Source organism: Mytilus trossulus, chromosome 4 (genome assembly GCF_036588685.1).
Source record: "Mytilus trossulus isolate FHL-02 chromosome 4, PNRI_Mtr1.1.1.hap1, whole genome shotgun sequence".
Classification (NCBI taxonomy): domain Eukaryota; kingdom Metazoa; phylum Mollusca; class Bivalvia; order Mytilida; family Mytilidae; genus Mytilus; species Mytilus trossulus.
In genome coordinates, this window is record NC_086376.1 from 24,343,242 (window position 1) to 24,367,879 (window position 24,638).

General features: G+C 30.8%; 1 protein-coding gene across 1 annotated transcript in view; it reads right to left on the reverse strand.

The window, feature by feature from the left end:
- Positions 1-7,630, reverse strand: part of LOC134714931 (hemicentin-1-like) — a 48,824-nt gene extending 41,194 nt beyond the window's left edge. Inside the window, exon 1 of the mRNA XM_063576645.1 lies at positions 7,472-7,630. The gene's annotated coding sequence lies outside the window, so the exon portion shown is untranslated. The remainder of the gene's footprint in view (positions 1-7,471) is intronic.
- Positions 7,631-24,638: the final 17,008 nt, after the last annotated feature.

The following is a 24,638-nucleotide window of genomic DNA, read 5'->3' on the forward strand; positions in this document are numbered from 1 at the left end:
TGGTTTTGTAGCTAGCTAAACTGCCCACTAATATGACATTTGTTTTATAGTTCCGTTATGTCAAAGTAAATATAAGTAATACCGACAAATGTAGTTGTTGTAACGAGAACGGAAGGAACGATAAAGTAAATAACGAAACAAGACAAGTCTAAATATGCAAACAAGAAGTAAAATCACAAAAATACTGAACTCCGAGGAAAATAAAATCGGAAAGTCCCTTATCACATGGCAAAATCAAATGACAAAACAAATAAAATCGGATGGACAACAACTGTCGTTGTCAAAGCTAGAATGTATATTTCGGTTTCCCTTTTCTTTGTCACTTGTTAAAACTAATAGTTAAGGGTCCATATTTTAGTTAATCCGCAGAATGAATCATCGCTGTAATTTTCTTTGATTTTGAGTTTTTACAAGAAGTAAATAACACGATAAATATCTCGAAATGATTGTCTCACTCCTACTTTGAATCAAAAGATCATATATGTCTGAATCTACAAACGTTACTGGGTTATTTCGTGTTGAAATATGACATGGTAAGGAAAAATCCTTTAAGTTCACAAATTGGATGATATCATTAATATACAAGGAGACCTTATACACGATGAGTTTCACTTCTGTTACTTTTCAATAATCTAAGACCGGGTAATATAATGATTTGTGTTACTTTTTGTTCATTGTTTTACTGTTCATGACGTATTTTTTATTGTTGTGTTGAATAATCTAAGATCGGATAATATAATGATTTGTGTTACTTTTTTTCCATTGTTTTACTGTTCATGACGTATTTTTTATTGTTGTGTTGAATAATCTAAGATCGGGTTTTATAATGATTTGTGTTACTTTTTGTTCATTGTTTTACTGTTTATGACGTATTGTGTATTGTTGTGTCTTTTGAGTAATATATAATCATAATTTTGTGACATTACAATGCATAGTTTGTTGTGTGCAAATCAACCCGATATTGTTTTTCTTTACATTGACGACTACGACCTCCAATGAAAGAATCGGCAACTATTCTTATTGTTGATAAATTAACATTCATATAGCATTATTGAGTTCAATATCTTACATTGTTGACATTGTCAACATAACGTGTTTCATTGATAGAGATGTAATTTAAAAATGGAAACGAAATTATAATTCCCTTCTTTGTCATATGAAACGATTTACCTAAAGATCACGTTTACCTGTAATGCAAAAATAATTAGGGTTCGCTGTTCGTAAAATCAATGTGTCTTACTTATTTTTGCCACAAAAACCCGGATTTTTTTTTATCGACGTCTGGATTAACTTCATGCATAAGTTGGACCATTATTGTGTAAAGGCAAATTAATTCCTTATATGAACAATTTCATTATTGCTAGTATTTATCTATATTCTATATGATATGTCAATGGAATAATTTGTCACAGACAAGGGAAAATAAACTAAAGGATTCGGCGTTACAGTTCAGATGCTTCAAGCATTTTGTTCTATATTATATTATTTTAGTTTAAATATACTTCTCATTTTCATATATTATATCACCAATTGATTGCGTTAAATAGATGTTTCCTAAGATTTGAACTCATTTGCTGACAACAGTTATGTTATTTTTAATATTTTGATAGAAGAGCTGATTATATCAAACAGAACAAAAACGGACGAGCCAATGACATAACAATAAAAACCAAAGAGTAAACAAAGACTCAAAAAACCAAAGGACATCAACAGTTATAAATAAGAAATAAGAAATAAGAAACAACATGAAGTCCATTAAATACCGGGAGTAAAAACAGGTGACCGGAAGGGTAAGCACCCGCCGTGTTACTTCTGTGTTCAGTTCGGTGATAATGGAACGTTATTATGACTGAGGGAGAATACCAGATATGACTTCTGACATACTTTTGTCATAATGGCCAATCAGCTGATGATGGCGACAGTAAAAATTTTTGAGTGATGACCTTAATTTGATTGATTCATAGCCCTGTCTTAGCAACTTTTGAGAAAGCAGTATTCCTCATTCAACAAAAATCGACGTACTCTGAGCTAGCTCTAGAGCAACGCATCAGATGAGATACATAAAATCCATATGCGAGTGCCGCTTGGATGTTGCTTCACAGAAATGGAAAGTTGACCATAGTAAAATTGAAATCATCGCGTTTGTCATAGATATTGGTATTCAACCTACCATCAGTAGTCATTTCTAGAAAAAGGTCTAAATATGAAGCAGATTTATCTGTGTCGGTTGTATCTTTAATTTTAAGTTCACTTGGATATATTAAATGTAAGTGATCACTGAATCTATTATTATGTAAAAAAGGCAGTACATCATCAATGTACCAAAAGGTGAAATTAAAAGACTGGGCTAATTTCTTTTCGCTTTCCGTACAAGCCCTTGGTGAAATTCTGCGTCATGGGAAAACAAAAACAAATCTGCAAGTAGAGGAGCGCAATTGATACTCGTTGGGATACTAATAGTCTGTTGCAAGACCAAACCTCCAAATTCAAAATATATGTTGTCAATTAAAAAGTCCTGCTTGGTAGAGATATCCTCTTCGGTGTATTTTTTCCTCGACTGTATGATTTAAAAAGTAAGCTGAATTTCTGCCCAAAACTAGATATTTAAAACGTCTAGTGCCAATTTTTGTTAAAGAAACATAAGCTGACGAGTTCCTTCAGTCGAGCTTTGAGTTTAGTATGTGGACTAGTGGTATAAAGAATTGAAAAATCAAAGGTTTTAATGTTGATACAATGTTTTAATTATTGAGATTGTAAATTCACCAATAACTCTTTTGAATTTTTCAGTATCCATATCTGATTAACACCACTTCTTGAATATGCCGTTTTGGAATATTTCTGAAGTCCTTCTTTGACTGCAGTGAGGATGACAGTAAGAACTTTAGAAAGGGGTTTAGTGGAACTTGGAAGAACCTGCAATATACAATTCCTTATTAGGATTCTTGTGAAGCTAAAAAATCCAATATAAGGATGGAAGATCCTGGTCGTCATTCTTTGTATAAATACCAAAGGAGATTTGAACCGATTTGTGGTTTTCCAGAATCTCCTGCTTCTTAGGCGTACTTAGTGTTTATGTAGGATTTCCAAGTGTGTTATCTATCCCGAGTTCCTTAATCAGGCAGTCAATGTAGTGTTTCTTGCAAACAAAAACAATGTTGTTTAAGGCTTTGTCAGCTGGAACAACAAAACATTTGTCATGGAGGTAGGACAACTCTCCTTTGACCTGAAGGTCTTTGAAGATGAAAGGAGCTTTGGTGCTCAATGACCCTTCAATCTTACTTACTCTTATCTGAATCAATGACCTCACTGATTTTACCCACTCCGAAAAAAAGTGTCAACGTCAACCAATAATACGCAGGGAAATAAAGATATGCATCAAATTGCAATGAAGTATATTTCTGAATTTAAAGTAATTTCAAAAATTTTATAACAGACTAACAATATTTTTATATTCATGACAGTACAAAAGTACCTGCTACTGATCTGGTGATACCCTCGGTTAAACATATGAAATAATCATCTTAATTATTTCTTTTTGCTATTGGGGAAAAGGCCTATATTTATCATTGTGCTATATTGTTAATTTCCCATAGGAACATACCATTCCGAATATCAATCAACAGAGATATACATTATTTATCATAATTGCTCGATTATCATAACTCTTTTCATATTTTGATTAACCCTGTGATAGAATAATAAAGTGGCATATTTGATTGAAACTGATCAAATATTATTTTCAACGCTTCAACTCAATGCATTATGCTCTGCTTAAAAAAAAAGTCTGTCGGGTGAAAGAAGAATTTGCATAGAAATGTGTCATTCTTTTGTATCGAAGTATTGCTATCTAATAGACGTTTACGTTGTAGTCATATCAAATTCAGAATATATAACTTATTATCACTAGTCATATAAGTGGGTTGTTAGGCAATTTATCAAACCAGGTTTGACCAAATTTTTGTAAGTGTACCAAGTCAGGAATATGGCAGTTTTTTTTTGGACTTGTTCCGATGATTGATAGCGTTTGATTTGTCATTCTTTGTGGACTTCCCCGTTTTGAACATGCGTCGAAGTTCGGTATTTTTGTGATACTTTTTTACCCTATATATTCTAAATTTCTCAATAAGTATATCAAAGAAAACATGAATAATTGGCGCTTTGCTTATTGATGCCCTTGTCTTCTCGACCAACATTGTCAAATCCAAGCAGTAAGAAGATTAACTCAAGGCAAGGTACAAAAGTCTGCTACATGTCTTTTTTTACATAAAGACAATCTATTTACTTTTTGTGATTAAAAAACGCTCATAATTTCTACCAAGCTGATATATAGGTTAATAAAAGTATGCAGATTGATACAGCATGTTACAAAAACTCCTGCAACACCAGAAATGTTCTTGTTTCAACTGTTGTTATTGATGAACTATGCAAACACTGTGATTGATAAATTTACTAGTTTGTGGTCAATTGATTGAAAAGTGAACAGCACTAACCCTGAGATCTGTTGGAATAACGGATAAAGCCGAGGTCATCAAAGAACTGAATGAAAATGTATGTTTCGTTCAGTTATGCATAGTTTTGTTAAGAAAAGATATGTCCTCAATGACTTGTTCGATTTGAACTAAAACTTATCAGTGAGCATAAAAATCATTTCATTCAAATGGTAATGTTATTTCGTAATCAGAAAGCCAACAAAAGACAGGTTTTACACTTATAAATTACAAATACATCAAATGTACAATTATATATCAATTTGTAAACATGTAATGATCCTTTATTTTATGTGGGATGGTGTTTTATAATTTATTTTTATAGCGAGACACAGTTAGTCTGACTGTTATTTTTCATTTACTTTCTTTTACCTTGATTATTCTTTTAATTTGTTTACTTCATTTCAATATCGGTAAACTTCTGAAGCCTGTAATAACAAGTTGTTTCTAGATGCAAAAGAAGAGTCTGTTTAAATACGTATGATTTCTGTAACATCTTTTTTGTTATATGTAGTAGTTTATTAAATTAAACAGAACATTTGTCGCTGCTTATGAAATTATTTTACGGAAACAACAGGGTCAAATTACATTAGGCATAGATTCGTAACCAGTGCAAGTCCTTTCCCTTTTCCACACTCTTTATGCAGTGATCATAGTAATATCATGGCAAATTAGTTTATTTTAAAGGAATGGTCGGAAGATTTGTAGATGGGTTATTTTCATACAAAAGTTCATCTCTTTATGTTTCTTTCTTGGTCATTAAACAAGGAACTAGTTGTTGAAACTCTACCTGAGAGAAATCAGCTTAAAAGACCGTTTTTTAAGATCGTTGGTTGTTCCGTTTGAATGGTTTTTCACTTGTAATTTTGGGGCCCTTTATAGCTTGTTGTTCGGTGTAAGCCAAGGCTCTGTGTTGAAGGCCGTACATTGGTTTACTTTTATAAATTGTTATTTGGATGGAGAGTTGTCTCATTGGCATTCACGCCACAGCTTCCTATATCTATAAAAGAAGATTAAAAAAGGCACCACGAATCACAATTCATGAAAATTTGACTGTGTTTAAATTAAGAACAACTTTGTGAAACTTGCACCTATTATGAAATAACATGTTATCAAGTAAATCGTTTTTATGATAATGCTGAATTAATTAGAAAAATGATGTAAATGTTAACAAACATATAGTTTGCAATTTCGTAAATTTACATAGAAAAGTGAATTTAACACCCGGATATGATAACTTAACCAACACGCTCAAATAACAAAACAAAGTTTGTACTGTGTTTTAATGAATTTTGTTTAAGTGTTGATTGTATGCATTTTATCCATCCAACTATTTTTACATCTAAGGATGATAATAGATTTAGGCTAATGACTTTCTGCAGGCAACCTGTGATTTCAAATTTGAATATCTGATAGGATGCTATTGATAGATTAGCAACGGTGCAGAGGTAAAGCAATATGTTTTACTAAACGCAATCAAAAATCAGATTAACTATAGATGAAAGATGTTGTAACTTAACGCAATGAATCGTTCTATTTTACTTTTATGTTTTGTAAGTAGTACACATTTCGTTTAAATGGGATAAATTAAGGATTTTCTAATTTGTGAACGATTTCACCGACCGATATGTTACCATAATAGCCTTAATCTTCTCTGTTAAAGTTGACAATATAATCATTCATCTTAATATTTTCCATTCTGTTGACAATTTTCATATTGTTTGTTTTCAGGAGTTTAACGCAACATTATGTAAGTTTGTACAATTTTAGTGAGGTAAACAATCCGATATGGGCATACTGTTCTGCATTTATATTCTTTACTTTTATCACTAACTTTGCGATATCTTTTTTTCTTATGTTTTATTTGACTTTTGGTATTTAAGACGCTTATGCTTTTGAACGGCTACTTATGAGGCCTTTTGTATTTCAGTATGCTACATCTTAGGACCAAATTTCTTAGTTTCTAAATTTACTTTCATTTGAACTAGGTGTCTCTGTGGCCGAGTTGTTGACGTAGTTGGTTTATATTGTAGTGAAAAGAGGAATGGCATAGGAGTGATATATGAATAGCAGGTGACGATTCTTATAAATCATTGTTAGCACTTCTTTCGCATTATTCTCTCAGTGTCTGTTTCTTTATTTGTCTTATCCAAATCGATTTACGAGATTTTAACAACAGTACACTGCTGTTGCCTTTAAACATTTTTTTAGTTCGCAGTTCTGAACTTTTCAATGTCCACCAGATAAATAACACACAATACAAAGAGGAGTAACATGAACTAGTTAAGTTCTACACCAAATCTTAAAATTCGTAGGACTTTTTTTCATAAAGTTCTTGATTTCGAATCATGCCTTCTTACACTCTTTGACTTTTTTTATTTACACTAATTAAATTAAGTTTTCTTGTACATCTGTCAAATCTAATTAGATCGAAACAAGTAAAAGTAAAAACATAAACTAACTCTTTATATTATAAATGTAGTATTTGTTGGCAGCTCTTCGTAAATTACGAATATTGTCGGTGTTGCACCAGAGACTTGTGCAATTATGATACCCTCGGGAAATAACGGCCCACCAGCAGCGGTATCGATTCGGTGCTAGAAAGACGGTTACTGCACTTTAATAATTTCATGCGTTATAATTTTTTAACAGGTAAACCTTCGTCATTTCCTTAATCAATTCTATATATATCAACGGAATTTTCTAAAAGGTTGATATCAATACATTAAGGACCCAATAATATATTTTTTATAAACGTGGTGCATCCGAAGATGTCTCTAGTATAAAGCTTCATCAGCAATTACTAAAAACTAAACAACTGAAGACTAACATCAAATATATAAATACTAGAGGACTGTAAGACAAAAACGAACATTCTAATGAAATCTAAATAGAAACATTATACTTAGATTACACATTATGATCTTCTTATGCAATGCGAATCATTTAAAACACAATGAGGTTGAAGTTTTGTAAGGACTTACCAGCAAAATTGATTTGAAGTATCGCAGTCAATAAATCTAAAAATCCAATTACAGTGGAAATAGTAGATACTTCCAGAAAATCATGATACAGAATCAAATGAATAAAATGATGTCTTAGATATGTCCTGTTCACATAGTGTTACCGCCAAACAATTTTATTCATACTTATATTTCCTTGGGATATTGTAATGAGAATGTATTCTTCTTTCATCATCTGATACAATTCCTAGTAATACCAAGTGTATATAAGCACATTAGTGAACATCGAATCAAATGAAATGTTTAGAATCTGTTGTCGTCAGTTTTACTTGAAAACAGATTGAAACCGTAATAAATTTAATCAAAGAAAGTATACATAGAATCAGAGTGATGTTGCCAAACATAAGAAAAATACTTGTAAAGATAAAGGGTACAGTATCATTAAACTCACTACTTACATATATCAAATATTTAAAATATTTACACTTGCTGCAAATAAAATTCAGTTGAACGATAAAATGTATATCTAATCCATTTAGGGCCACATCAGGACTTTATAAAATAAGTCAATAAAACGTTACAATCGTTTTACAAAGGAGTTTTATTTGTTGAAATACATACTTACGATAGTTTAAACAAGGCTATCAACTAGTTTATTGTATCCAATTGCAAACAATAATACAAGAGCCGAATATTAAAGGTTTGAAATCAAATGAAACAAATGTGGAATATTCATCTTAATTTATTATTACAAATTCATCAAAATTTTACTGCGTATTTTAGTCTGATATACAAAAAAAAATTAAATAGATGGAAAATAAATTAAATTAAGTGTCCAACTGTGAACAATGGCTTTTGATTTGGTCCAATCATGTGAAGTGTATACGAATATTGTCCAAATATATCGTTCACTACGACCGTGACTGTCGTAAAATTATATATTTCAACATAATCTATGAAGCATTGGTAAATTATGAAGTCAACACAAATGAATTACACTTTTAATAAATTCTTTCGTAGTTTCAAAGATCTGGTATGGAAGTTTGGCTCTACTCATATAAACCGTATAACATACATGATATAACATCATAATTAGTAGGATGATTTTGTTTATAGATACCGTTATTTAATCTATGACCCGTGTAACCTTGTCGGTCTTTGAAATTATTTTTTTACATAATAATCAATTTAACACTGGAATAAGATCGATGAATGCTGTTTTCATTGTAATCAAAACATAACTAAAATATTTTCTTTCGACATTGTTGGAACATTTTTTTTTTAGTAAAAATAATTGTATAAATTTAAATACTATGCATTCGTCACAAAACAAGTGCCACTGTTTATTATGTACTGTGTTGTCGTCAAATGGAAGATGTTCTTTGCTATTCTGCGCTTAATATGATGTAAAGACTATTGTAATATTTATTTGTGAGTTTCTCTGTGCTGGACGTTCTAGAGTTTGTTTCTGGTGTATGCCAGTCAAAAAGTGTTATGATTTTAGCCATATTTGTTTTACATTGATATAAAAGCGATACGTTTATCTAGCAATAAAACCAGGTTAAACTTATCAATTGTTCTAAAAATGTCCAGTATCATATAAAAAATATGGCAGTTGTTACTAAAGAGTTTGTTTCTATGTCTGATGGTTTTTTGTTGAACTTCAGTGTTTGTGTTGTTCCATTGTTATCCTCTTTTAGTACTTTTACATCTTCTGATTTCAAATGTTTGGCTTTCAGCGTTTCTGATGAAGGTAAATCCAGGAAATCGCTTCGGACGCATAGTATGTCTAAAGGTGAATTGTTTCCAATTTTTTAGTTGATATGTTTCGATCTAAGTCTGTTATCCGGATATTTTTTGTCTCACTTGATTCATGACTATTAAACAGGGGTATCAGAGGTTTACTACTGTTGCTTTTTTGTGTGCTGTAAAACAATAAAGATAAGACGGTGTGATATGATTGCCAATGCGCAAACTCTCAAACATGGGAAAAAGTCTATGAAGCTAAAAACAAACCCAGGTCTATACAGAAAACATATTGAATAATTCCTTTTCATAGACGTCAAAATAATCCCATGAAAACAGAATAGTTATATTTTATGACATAGCTTTTAAATTCAAATGATTATGCATGTCAACCTTCAATTACTTTAATCAAAACATTTATAGATAAACAGTTGTCATTGGTAAAACCTGTTATCAAAGTTAAAGGACTAACATAGTTTGTACCTCTATTTTAGAAAAAACAAGAATGTTTACAGATTATTATAAACTTATTATCGAATTTCATAGTAGAAAAATGACAAGTGCTTCATTCGGAGATATGATCAATGAAAAATTTAGCGGAAAACGGTTCTCTACCCAGATTTTTCATACATTTAACATTGGCGTTTTGTCCTCAAACAATGAAAAAATAAAAAGACTATTTAAAACTATTTGTACTAAAATTTGGAAAGAAAAGTAGGAGTTAGTGGGGTACACGTTTTGGAAAAACATGGATAAAACTAGAGAATTCATAATATCTAACGAAACGTCAAAAAACAGAGTAGCGATTTCTTGAATAAACATGCAAAATAAAAAGCAGCATGATTAAACGATTTGCTGGATTTACTTGTTACATTTTCTTCCCATTCAAAGACCATTTAAAAACAAGTAATAACGACTACGACATTACCAAATGTAGATTTATATATGTGAAAGACTTCTTATCCTGAAAATTGAAATGCTTGCGGCGAGAAGACTGTATTTCCAAACAATGTGTCATAAACTTGAATGCGGCCTTTAACTGTGTCCGTGAATAAGAATGTTTCAGTGAAGATTGTCAAAAAAGCTTCTTTTGAAACTGTGGACATCTGAGTGATATTAAAGTCTAGACAGTATCCATTGTATCAGTTAATAATCAATGTAGCTGCACAATGCTTGATGCAAATCTAGCGATACAATTGTTACTAATCACTAACCGTTGTGCCTAACTTTACACGCTAAAAATAAGACGGTATGATTTTATTTGGCTGTTACAAAATTGTGTCTTTTTTCTTTGTGTTTTTCCTAACCGATGTATGGCTACTATACAACGGTATACTACTGTTGTCTTTATTCATGTGTGTAGTCCTAAAATGAGACATGAATAAAATACTAAACTATAATATACTGTTTTCCCGATACACAGCTATGCAACCCTTACTTAAATTTAAAATCTGGAGAAATAAATAAAATACATAATTCAAACGAACTGATTTGATGTACACAGCTAAGCAAAGATATATGCTAATTTCTTTTTTCATCTGAAGACATAGTAGGAGTTCAAATTACCCTTCTTGTGTACTTTTTCAGAAATGTCAATTCCTAATAAAAACAGATATTACAGACTTGAGAGTTTGAAAACTATCTTTACAGCGCAAGCGTTAAGTTGCAAGATGAACACGAGATGCCTAGTTTATTGTTTTATCCCTTTTCTTAAGTCACAAAAAACATTGATATTTTCCGACAATCTAAGTAGTGTATAATTGAGCACAATGTGTTAATACGATAGCCATGATAAATATACTACAAATATAAACACAAATCATAGTATCGCTATACAAAATAGGGGAAAAGACACAAGGGTGTCATCCAAACGCACTGAACATATCCGATATCATCTATAAAGCAGATATCCCATAATAGCCAACCAACTCGTGATGGCGTCCGTAAATTGACGATTGGATGATTTCAATTTCACCATTTTTAACTCTTGGTGTCCTTGTGAGCAGCAACCCTCTATCTAGGCAACCTATCAGTATAGAAAATACAAACCCCGAATTTCGTTACGATTTTGAGACATATATCCTGTATTCAGGCGCGTTGGTGGAATGTTGCTCTATAGAAATAGGAAGTTCACAAATGGGAAGCCGAAGTTTTGTTTTCAACCGATCTTCAATGTCAATTACTAGATGTGAGTCAAGATATATCTGCCCGGATATTTCCCTACATTCATCTATGACAATACCGCACCATAACAACAGCATAATAATACAATTCATGCGTAGTATATGTGTAATAACTCAAAAACTCCATCGTGTTATGTTACAAAACTGGTTTGAAATGCAGATATCAAATAAAATGTTATGAAGTTGATTTATACATTGTACTTTCATTAAAGGATCTCATCAAGCTGATTTAAAAATTTGTAAATTCATATTGAAAATAACGAGGCACTTATTGCTTTGATCATGTAAAATCACAATAATTTTTACTGATACCTATATTTAGAAATAAATAAGACGACATTTAAAAGAGACCAGAAGAAAGAAGAAAGAATGGATATTAACCCTTAACTTAACACATATAAATAAAAAAGATGTTGTATGCTATGACTGTAAGTCAGAGAGCTTTTAAAAAAACTCAAAGACTAGCTATTAAACATACAAATACACTTATTATATATACCAGGATTGGATCTTTCTTTTTACGCCAGACGCGCGTTGCGTCTAAAAAAGACTCATCAGTGAAGCTCGAACTTTTTTTTTTAAAAGGCCAAATAAAGTACGAAGTTGAAGAGCACTGAGGACTAACAGTTTTGCCAAGCACATATAAGGTTATCTATTGCTGAGGTAGAAAAAGTTTTTCAGAAATTCAAAGTTTTGTTAACAGTTCATTTATAATTATGAAAATATCACTGATACATCAAGTCAACACAGATTGGTTTGATCATCGGATATTGAAAGCTCGTAATAGTAAATCTTCTTTACACTTCTTTGTTATTTTTCACACATGTTTATCTCTCTCACATGTACATTTTTTTGTTTCAAATTGTTACTTCTGCTGAAAAATTGCGAATTATCGCGAATCTTTTGACGTCTTTTCGATTTGAGGTAAGTCTAATATGATGCATACATCCACGCCATTTCAACTCTATTGAATAGTAACTGCTGTCTCATTTGCAGTTATAGTATTATCATTACAACATCTCTATATTTGTATTCAACATTACACATATAGATTTGATAAGAACTTATAAAGTGATTTAGTTGCTAGCTTCTACGTCATTTGGTTCTTAAAGAGTTGTCGCATTTGCAATCATGCTACATCTTCTTAATTTCATTTCATATGTATTTCTTGAACTTAGATAATTTTTGATCTTTTATATCCTCCGATTCCTTTTTAACCGGCCCAACAGGGTTTACAAAGCAATATTATAGATTCATAATTTCAAAATTCTAATAAATGTATAAACGCCTTACATAAAAAAAAATAATGATGAAAATTTAACCTAAAAAAAAAGGAACAAAGCTGCACAAACGATATTATGATACACGTCTTCAATATGACAATAAGCGCTCAATGGTATTCAGATTATCCTACGGTATGTTGCCCATGGTAAGTACGAATTCGATGTTAAAATTTTATTCGATGATATCATTTCCTCTTAAATCGGATAATCACAATTTGCTTTTGTATACCGGGAAATCTCAAACTATGTGTACGTTAATATATATCGTAAACTTGATAGTTATTGTATATTTGTATTTGACCTTCTGTTGCAATTGATATATTTATTTCTAACTAAGTGCTCTTTATTCCTAGTGAAAAGAACCTTTTGCGTTTTTAACATTTTTATGTTTATCATGCAGCATTAATATATTCCGGACGAAAGAGATATGGACAATTATTTACCCGTTGTTAAGATTTATAACAATTTATTCCCTCATCTATCTGTATTTAGTATTCACGATTTACTACTTTGATTCTATAATTCCCAGGTATGATTTGATTTTGAAAGGCAATAAACTTCACATATCACTATGCCTAATGTATTTCAACTGAGAGAATATGTCAACTTCACTGGATCTTAAACATATGATAAAGATATAAATTTTCTTTTATCTACAGGTAGATAAAGTTGTATAAAAGTATGATACATTCTAATGGCAATGACCATAACACTGCTATGTATTGTAAATCAATCTACGCAGATGAAAATTGTATCTAATAATTCTAAGTGATTTCATTAATTCAAAAGAGTAGAGATTCAATTAGTTGTATCAAATGCAGACTACGGGGTTGAATTTAGTTTTTTTTTGTAGTTTGACTAGAAATAAGTTATTGGTAGGATTTTCAGTGTTGCAAGCAAATGTTTCTCAAATAATTTTTAGACTATTAATTACACTTACAACACACATGTTTTGATTCCAAATACGCGAAACGAACGTGAGCAGTCGAAAAAAATGTTTCTTAAATAAAAAAAAAGGTAAACCTTAATACAACTCATCCGTATGGGGATGCAATACTAGATAATCCTGAAACTGAGATAAAATCAAACAAGAGGGACAAAAGACACCAGAGGAACAGTCAAACTCATAAATCGAAAATAAACTGACAACGCCATGGATAAAAAAGACAAACAGTCAAACAATAGTACACATGACATTTTCCACGAATGATATTTTTATGCAGAAGACATAGTAAATATTTTTTCGTTTTTTTTCCAATTCTTATGTTTTCCTTACAAATTTAGTAAATCATTGATTGAAGAACTTCAAGAGACAATAGTTCTTTCGTATGTCAAAGTATGTCATCAGCTTTCAAGGTGGATTTCAAAATAATGGTAGTCTTATTTGTAATAAAAAAAGTCAGGAGAAAAACAAACAATACAGCTAAAAGTTATTTACTAAACACAGTGGTCCTGTTGCTAAAATTACACATTACCTTTCATAACGTTACGATAGTTGTAAAACATTAACTGATCGTTCGTTTTGTCCTGAGCCTTTGATTAAATTTAAACAAATCGAGCTTTCACTGAGCATATGATAGATAAGAATGAAGAAAAATCAGTTTGTAAGGAAACTCCAATTAACCTAAACGACACACTTAAGAAGCAGCATATGATTGGTGTACTTGGGTATAATTTCTTTTTATTCACCTTACTTTATCCATTATGTTACAGATACATGATGAGTTCTAATATAAAGTAATTGTAATGTATCACACTTTATAATGTGGTAATATACAACGCATATCGTTCTGAGCATGCTGGTATACACCTTTCATTCTAAGGAATGTGTCGTAATGATAAATGGCGTTCTAATTAATTGAATCGAATCATTATACGAAATGAATATATCTTTGCAAGTTAAAATTAGTTTATCTTTTTAGCATGAAAATAAAGAAAATATTCATATCGAATTTTCATTTTGATGATAATATTTCATCTATTTATTGTACTAAATATATATGGAAAGCAGCTATTATCAAGGCTCCCTTGGTACTCGTTTAATACAGTGTGAACTATTGCAAATTAGTCATTTGCAAAGCATTATAATATATTCTGATCATTTGTCGATTAAAATGGCTTAATATGGCCTTGGAATGATATATATTTGTTGCTCACCTGAAAGCTTGATCGGAACACACGTGTCAAGGGAGTCGTTTCCGGGGAAAAAAGCGATGTACACCAATCATCTAATGTTTTTATTATCTGTAAACTTGTAAATGATATAATCAATAAATGGATTTCAATACATTTCAACTATGACGAAATCTTAAGACAATGGCTCATAATATTTTACGACGAGGTTTTTAAGATATAAAGTGTAAAGCTATACCAATATTTCTATGACATCTTACTCTGTCAGTTGTTGTATGTCGTTTTGTGTAAACATAGTGTATATGACCCCGGATTGATGTATGTTACTGTGCATTATGTCCATTCTGATACAATGAGTTATGGGCCCCATCCGTTTGAGAGTAAACACACAAAAAGATTCAGAAGTGTGCAACATGTTCCGACCATTTTGTGATCCTTCCTTCAAGTTTTGACGGAAAAGTAAATTTTACTTTAGGCCAAAGAAGGATATTATATTAAAAAGTTTCTTCTAGTCATATCATTTAAGATGGAGATCTGTAATCCAACTTCGTTGGTATATCCAAAGTTTAAGGCTAACAAACACAATCACTCGATTAAAAAGGCTTTTTGGTTAAAAAATTTAAATACAAATTGTAGATACTTTTACTTTTACTTGTTGGCAGTATTTGGAATCTGAAGCGGGCAAACATACAAATATTGACTGAAGGTTATTTTCTTTAATGCGGTTGATGAGTCTGTTGTGTTTGTTCAAGAATGCGTTCAAAGCTTTTGTTGCGTATCGATTTTTTCATTTCTTTGCTGTAATGCGAAAAATATTTTTGTTTTTTTTTATGTTTTTTTTTAGTGCTCGTATTTGTGTTGTATTTCTGTCGCGTATGATTGCCATTTTAGTAATATTTGTTATTAAAATGTACTGTACTAAGTAAGAAATATGTCACTTGGTATCAAATTGTTCGTTTCTGTTTATGTTTCATAGACGTATATATTTGTTGCATGTTAGTGTTTCTGTCGTTTCGTTGTTTTCCTGTTATAGTTGATATGTTTCCCTCGGGTTTAGTTTGTAACCCACGTTAATTTTCTCTCAAAAGATTTATGACTTTTGAACAGCAGTATACAACAGTTGCCTTTATTTTGTAAAATAAATGATTTTATAGAACAATTTTGATTAATACAATGTACTTAATTTAACCAGACGGTGAAGCTTTCATTCATGATATCTAATTATTAACTATTTTTAAACTAGAATTCGAAAACTGTCTCCATTTCGTCGGACATATTTGGTTCAAAGTACCCCATCACCCAGTTTGCATGATATAGTGCAACCTGGTTGCTAATTGCAGTTCCTAATATTTGACGATACCTTGTTCTATCAAAAGAAAATATAATTTCTTTTAAACTATCTTAACTGTTTCTAGAGAAAGAAAGTTTAGTTTTGAGTTATTACTCTGATTTCTTCTAGCCATTTTCATATTTTTATAGATGTTAGACATAATGAATGCTAACATAATGGCTTATAACATAAAAGTTGGTTAGCTTGTCATTTGCTGATAGTACACCATGAAGGAAATTCACTTGTGTCTCACATCACTTGCATCAGTTAAAGCAGGATCTGCTTATCCTTCCGGAGCACCTGATATCACCCCTAGTTTTTGGTGGGGTTCGTGTTGCTTATTCTTTAGTTTTCTATGTTGTGTCATGTGTACTATTGTTTGTCTGTTTGTCTTTTTCATTCTTTGCCATGGCGTTGTCAGTTTATTTTCGATTTATGAGTTTGTCTGTCTCTTTGGTATCTTTCGTCCCTTTTTTTTTAAATTGACAAGTTTGCCGATATGGCTTTGTCTTTGTGTAGCAAATAGTTATTGAGTTTCATTTTCTTCTATGGAATTTACATGTTTTTAAGCTTTTTTGCCGTTTTCTAATTAAAAAAAAAAACTTTTCAATTTCCCTTTGAATTTTGTATTTTCATTATTTTACTATAGTTTATTTCAAACCAAAAGCAATACAGCTTATAGGTATATCATACATATGTACATAAATATCATAACAGAACATTTTAAATTCAATCGGAGGCAAGACTACATAGTATAATTCGTTCAGAAGAATGTCATGAAAATTTTATATCTGTGGCGTATTTCAGATATTTTCCTAAATTTGATAACTCTGATACATTCTTTGTTGACAATAATTGAACTAATTTAAAAACAGATGCATTTGTATAATAATACCTTTTTATATACATTTTTCTAATAATGTCATATTTTGGACATTTTAAAATAAAATGAAACTCATCCTCGATGTCACCCTGGTTACATAAGATACATAATCTTTCATTTCTTGCTTTTTTAATGAATCTACCATATTCAATATTTAATTTGTGTGAACACATTATATACTTAGTTAAAAATCTAATACATTGTGGACTTAAATTTTTTGTCAAGTAAAACTGCAATTGAACATTATCCACAAGGTGTTTATAGATAGTACATTTTGATGATGAATCGAAAAACATATTTCTTTCTTAAATAAAATGGTCAATAAGTCTTTGTTTGAATAAAATAATGAATGCTTCTTCGCATACAACATTCTGTGCATACCACACATGTCCAAAACCTAGGCTAAGTAACATACATTTAACATTATTAACCCATGATGACTTATTGCCTGATTCACACTCGTCATACATATCATTATATATAGCACTAAGAATACAATTTCTCGTCCGTAATAGACGAACCCAATATTTTAATATTTTCACTTTCCGAGATATCAATAAAGGAAATCTTCCCAACTCAGAATAAACCATTGCGGTAGCAGTGGATTTTTTAACAGTCAAAATGATTTTACAAAATTCTATATGAAGTTTTTCTATATCAGATGCATTATGAAAACCCCATATTTCACTTCCATATAATAAAACAGGTGATACATAGACATCAAATAAATACAATTTTGTTTGTACATTTAAACACATATGTTTTATTTTACCATACAACATTGATAAACATTTTCTGCCTTTGGCAGCAATATTTAACTGAGTTTGATTAAACTTTGCATTGTAATATAACATAACACCCAGATACAAATAATGATCAGCAACTTCAATAATTTCACCATTATTTTACTCTTCCTTAACCTTTTTATTTCTTTCATTTAATGTATTTTTGAAAGTGAAAATAAGATGCTTTGTTTTGATTAAACAGTTGCAGAAATTGTAAATTTTTTTCTTATTATTGAAACAAAATAGTTTTTGACAAGTATTTGAAAGATAAAGAAGGCAATAACGAAATTATAAACTTATGATTGATGAATATGAACATTTACCCCATAGGTTAAATAGTCCAGGCGAGAAGGCCAGTTACCTGTCGTAATGTTCATGTTGTTGGTGATGTAGTAATAAAAAAATGAGAAAAAGAGGTAGATATCATGGTTCTGACTTTCAGAAAAAAAATTGTGATCATCTTTGATCTTTGTGCCTGTCCCAAATAAAGGCAACAGTAGTATACCGCTGTTCGAAACTTATAAATCGATAGAAAAAAGAATCCGGGTTACAAACTAAAACAAAGGGAAACGCATTAAATATAAGAGAAGAACAACGAAACAAAATTCAAATGTATCACACTTAGAAACGAACTAATCATTAGACAAAATACGATGAGAATAACAAATATAACATCAAGACTAAACACATGAATTTGGGATAGAAAAGTATCGTGACACGTCTTATAGTACTGTGAATTCGTACTCAAAAATAAGAGGAACCAAACGACACAAGTCAGAAGCCTGTATATTTAGTGGTTGTCGTTTCTTTGTGTTTTACATATTTGTTTTTCAATAATACATAAATAAAGCCGTTAGTTTTCTCTTTTGAATTGTTTAATATTGTCATTTTGGGGCCTTTTATAGCTGATTATGCGGTATGGGCTTTGTTCATTGTTGAAGGCCGTACGATGACCTTTAGTTGTTAATTTCTGTGTCATATTGGTCTATTGGGGAGAGTTATCTCATTGGCAATCATAACACAACTTTTTTTTATATTTGACACATAATTCGTTACTAATAACCATGTCTTGGTGACGCTTAGAAAGATTTTGGAGCAATGCAGAATCCGTGTTATTATCTTATGGGCAGCATTTTTTTTTATTAATTAAAACGATTGTATTATGAAACATAATACTTTAAATTAAATATGACATTGTGGAGCCAAGGCAACTTCAGTTTTACAGTTTGTATACAGTCGTATAACATGTTTGTATGGTAACAGAACATAATTTGATACTGAAGGAAGGGGACAGTAATATTTCACCAGTATCACATTCAAAAAAGGTTTATCTCAAAATATCGTACTATAATGCTTATTGTTTTTAAAATATAGTAACATTTTAAATTTTTATAATGATAGAAGCTTATATTGTCTTTTAAATAATTTAAAATAAATAATTTCTCATGAAATAATTGCCATATTAGCGGGAAGTTTGGCAAAAAATAAAACGAGGTTCAAACCACTATTGACCACTAGTTAGGAACATGGCAGTTGTTATCAGATAATCTATTTGTATGAATGAGAACGTCTGTTTTACAGCATTATAGTTTACTGTTATTCCGTTGTTTTCCTCTTACTGCTGATGGGTTTCCCTCTGTTTTTGGTTTGTAACCTGGATTTGGCTTCACTTCAACGATTTATGACAATATTACTACTGTTGCCTTCATTTACAATCCTAATATCCATGACCACCATTCAAGGTTGTGCTCTCACGCCACTGACTAAGTAGTCAGCATTTTCTTTAGTTAAATACATTATCAATGCATGAAACATGAAATAATTGTAATGATAAAATCAGATTTTGGGATAAAATAGTCTTACAGGAAATTATTTTTATGCTACTATCACGCCATCATTTTTCCATTTTTGTCTTGCTAATAAATGCTTACGTCAATACAAAAGACAATCAATTGAAAATTATAAAAGACATCAGTCCCAAATGATTTCTACATTATAAGTCAATGTAATCATCATGATTTTTTTCGTGTCGTTATTTTAAATGATACTAAAAAAATAGGAGACATATACCAAGGGAACATTCAAAAATAGTATGTCGAAGAGAAACTAACAACAAATGAGAAACTACGAAAAGACAATCAAATCACCAAACACTTCATAAAACATTAAAGATTGATAGACACACCAACCCAGCCAAACACTAGTGGTGATCTTATGTGCTACAGAAGGGTGAGACTATCTTATTACACTAATGCCATCCGTCATTTTGTGATATATGATATAAATAAATTGGGTTATGTCAAAATCGAGACAAAGGGGATGCCATTTTGTTTTCGATAATTGAAATATATCATTGATCATATGTGACATAAATATTCTATTTACCGTTTCCTTAGTGCAATAAAGTGTTCTGGTTACAGATATTTTTGCAGTAAAGAAGTAATTTGTCGTCGTCTTGCTATAGTTATCCTTCTTTTCTATCGTATTTTTCTCTTTTTCTTTTCTATACATTTTTTAAGTCAAGTATTATATCAATCAACCAATAAATTAATTAAAATCTTGCCATGATGTCCTTATATTGCAAGCTATTATGTATGACAACTTAGTCTAATTGTGTTAGTTTCTGTTTTGGTATTTCCTGTGCAAACACTGATACGCTGTGTACAAAGGTAATATTTGTGGCAATTACTTTGATTGAAATTTTTGTGCCCTAAGGTTTATTTAGAAGCCAGTCAGTCAGAACACGACATTTCATTAGCTCGAATGACTTATATAGATGAAAGTTTGATAATTTAATCTGTGAGCGAAGGTCAGACAATTTGTTTGTTTAGACATGGATGTTATAATCAGTGTCCGCTGAGGATAGGATCAGAACATTAATATACATTGTACAATTAATCAGAAAATTACAACACATCAAATGGTTTCAAATTAAATCATGTGTCTTTTAGTAGTGAACAACTGTTGAAAAACATTAGAATATCATAATATAATATGTAACAGTATTACAATTGATGCTTTAGCAATAACGTTAAATCGTACTGCCACTAATTACTTGACTTAGAACATACTCACCCAATCTTGTCCAATAGAAAGTCAGTATTTCCCCCTATTATTTTCCTAGTATTTATGGTGTTACATTCACTATAAAATACGATACATAAATGTCTGTTCATTGTAGATTAATCTTGCAAGTGAACTCCTAAAAATTGTTATAACGAAGTGTGTAATTCCCTTAAGCAATTTTCAATGAGAAAGAGCAAACGAAAAAAAAAACATGAGTACTGTTGCTTGTCCAATTATACTAAGGAGATCTAGAATAGAACAAAACATTTTAAGTTGAGATTTTAACAACATAAGATTTATTTAATGGTTTATATATATATATATATATATGGCCTTCCAAATACCGTTTCGATCCCTAACATCACTGAAGAGACATTTATTGTCGAAATCCGGATATGGTGTACTAAAGAAATATTGACACCGAATGTTTGTGGCACAACATCCTGTCCACAAGTTAACACTTTTTTTTCTTTCTGTGACGTATTAAATTTATATGAGAATCCATTTTGTTACATCTTGTGATCAATTTTATTTGCCAATCGCCAATGGCAGTCAGCAGGGTTAAAGAACATCAGTTGTTCGACCTGTTAGTCAAATTCGTTTTGTTTAAATATACTTTTTCGCTCTTTTGATCTTTTGGAAAATGTTGTTTGTGCTGTTTTTAGACCCTTCTACAACGAAATTTGTTTGACATGCACACGTATAAAAATTGCGGTTTTTATCCCACGCAGTCATAGGTTTGAACGTAGTTTTCAATTTAGACTCGTGTGTATATATATATATATATATATATATACAACTCGTCTAAACATCAACCCAACAATGTTAGATCTGTAAATTTGCTTATATATATGACTCTATCCATCATCAACAAACAAAATTGAAAAGGGGACAAAGGTAAGGGTAAAATACAAGTTATATTGGATATAATTTATATACAAGACTTTAAAATCAATGCTTAAAGATATAATAATGTCTGTTGATAAAAAAAATTTAAGAGCAAATAACAACACATTCATCAATGAAAAAGCAAGAATCTGATGTTGAAACAATTGTAAATCAAATTCCTTTGATAATGGTGTTTTTTCAATATTAAAAATTATGCAAGCTGATGTACATTATAAAATGTACATTGTGTTGTTTTTAAATGACGGAACTAGAGATGTACATGATGTATAAGATTAAGTTGACATGAAGCAGAAGAAATCTTATTTTTTTTATAATTTATCCATTTTTGATATCACAAAACTATCTCGTTGCAATTTCATTCCATCAGTTGAAATGTTCAAATTATTTACATAACTTTAAACTTTTACCACCGATAACCATGTTGAAATTTAAAAAAAAAGAGCTAGTTTCAAAATATGATTAATACAATTGGTCAGACAATACGCCTCCGGCTTTACATATTCATTAAACATGACTTAGTATTATCTTACCTATAGTCAAATTCAGCACATCAATGTGGGAACTTAAATGTTGCGGAATATGAACCTCTGCTACAATGACATCTTGACAACATTTTCAAGCTTAGAGTACGTGAATAACTTCGTTATATTTAAAACAGCTTCCATTTGTTTGGAAATATATAGACGTGTAGCACAGTATATTTTTTTCTTGTTGCATAAACTTCATTTTCTTTGAAGATCAGTTTTTTGTATATACAGTCGTCAATATATTAGAGTACTGTAAATGCAGAAATTATTGGTTGCATTTATTACTGTGGTGATTGAATGAAAGACACAGAATGTCAGATCATTTTTTTGCGATTTCAGGAAATACTGCATAGATATGATGCTACCAGCATACACCACGCGAGTTTTATTGCCCAACATATCCCTTCTCATTGTTTCACAATAATCCTGTATCTTCAATAATACTCTATAACTATTAAACAGACAAATCTAGTAATTATTAGAATGCTTATGATAATGGTAAGTACCTTTCTTTGTCATGATATCAGTATATATTACTCCACGACTCGATTTTAAAGAACTTGCTCATGTTATGACGAGTTGATTGCTGTTAGGTTTCTCCAAAAATGTACATTACAATATGATATTGGTTTGTGATTGCTTTATATACATGCAAATAACTATAGCATGTATCTGTTGTTTTCATAGATTTATCTTCGTCTCTTATATGGACTAATCTAAAGAACATATAGCTAGTAAAATGCAATGATGTTTTTATGAACCATCTGGTTCTATTAGTGATTAATTATCATTTTTATGCATTTAGGTATTTGCTTAATTTTAAGGCCACAACTTAAGCTTAAGTAACAATTGAAAGCAACTATAATTTTTATATTTATAAAAGGGTATTCAATATTTATCTCTCTCGTACTTAAATCTATTTTCACATTCGATTTAGACTCTCTGTTCCTTTTTTCCATTCTTTCTCTCTTTTGAATTATTTTCCCAGATAAGATTAGAATGCTATTATAATGATCTATAGTAAAAGAACACAAATAAACTGATTAGTTGCACTAAGATAACATAACGGCTAATGTAGCAATCAAAACCCGGATGGTAATCGCATCGCTAATTAGTATCGTAAATCTTTAATTCAAAATACATTTTTCATAATTAAATGTTTTTCCTGCTAGAAAAAGCTGAAAGATTGAATATTAAGCCAATTGGCAGACAGCTGAACATGGTACTTGTGTTTATTTTAACTATTTAAAGTGTTATTGAGTACGATAGATTTGTTCTAATTTTCTACTAGAAACAAATGGTTGTAGATAAATGTGTGTTATTTATCTAAATTCAACGTGTTAAATTAGTCTTTCATTTATTTTTTGTCATTTGTTCATTCCTTTTTCGAACAATTATACTACCAAAACATTTCCCCTAAAATCATTATTTCTTTGAGTATCTAAAGATGGTTTCTGCACTGGAAAGTACATAGGGCGTTAACACAAGTTACTTATATCATTTTGACACAAAGCCAATGAACGACGGTGTCGTCAATAATTGTCAACAATTCTATCTGTTAAAAGCAAAAATGTCATGCTACTAAACACTTGGTAATTGATATTCAAAATGGATTTTTACGTTTTTCACTCAAATGTTTAAAATCGACTGTTTTGGTGTCATATTTGGTAATGTCGTGTAGTTTGAAAGTTTTTTTTAGTTTTTTTTTTTTATTAAATTTACATATAGAAAATTGTTCTTTGGAACACCTGGCAGTTTGCTTATTGATAGCCGGGTTTACCGATATCACCAAATTACAGTGTAGAAGAGTTTGTATCTAAAACCCCGGTCACACCTAACCGGATAGCGCAAATGGACGCCGAACCGTTAATGTTTATTAAATCTGTTTATGTCCGTTAGAAGTCATTTCATATACGTTAGACGTCCGTCCATGTCCGTTTCATGTTCGTTAAGTTCAGGTTTTTTTCGTCTTCCGTTCGAGTACCGCAGCTTAAGCATTTCACAATGAAAAAAACTAACAACAATCACATAAAGACATAATTGGTACATATCTCCACCAGGTACAAAATAACGTAAAAGATAACAACTTAATAATTTTTAGTCAAAACCAAAGGGTAAATCATCTTTGAATTGTTAACGGAACAGTCAAACCAGGCTAAGGTTAATACCTTTACAATATTACAGAATTTTATGAACTGAAAATTTACATACAAAAACTTGTTTGCGAATAATTGGCTACTGGACTATTGGTACTTAATTAGACGGAGAGTCATAAAAAACACATACAGCAAAGCCAGTGGTATTCTAGCAACAGCAAATGACTGGGAGATGGAAACCGGCGTT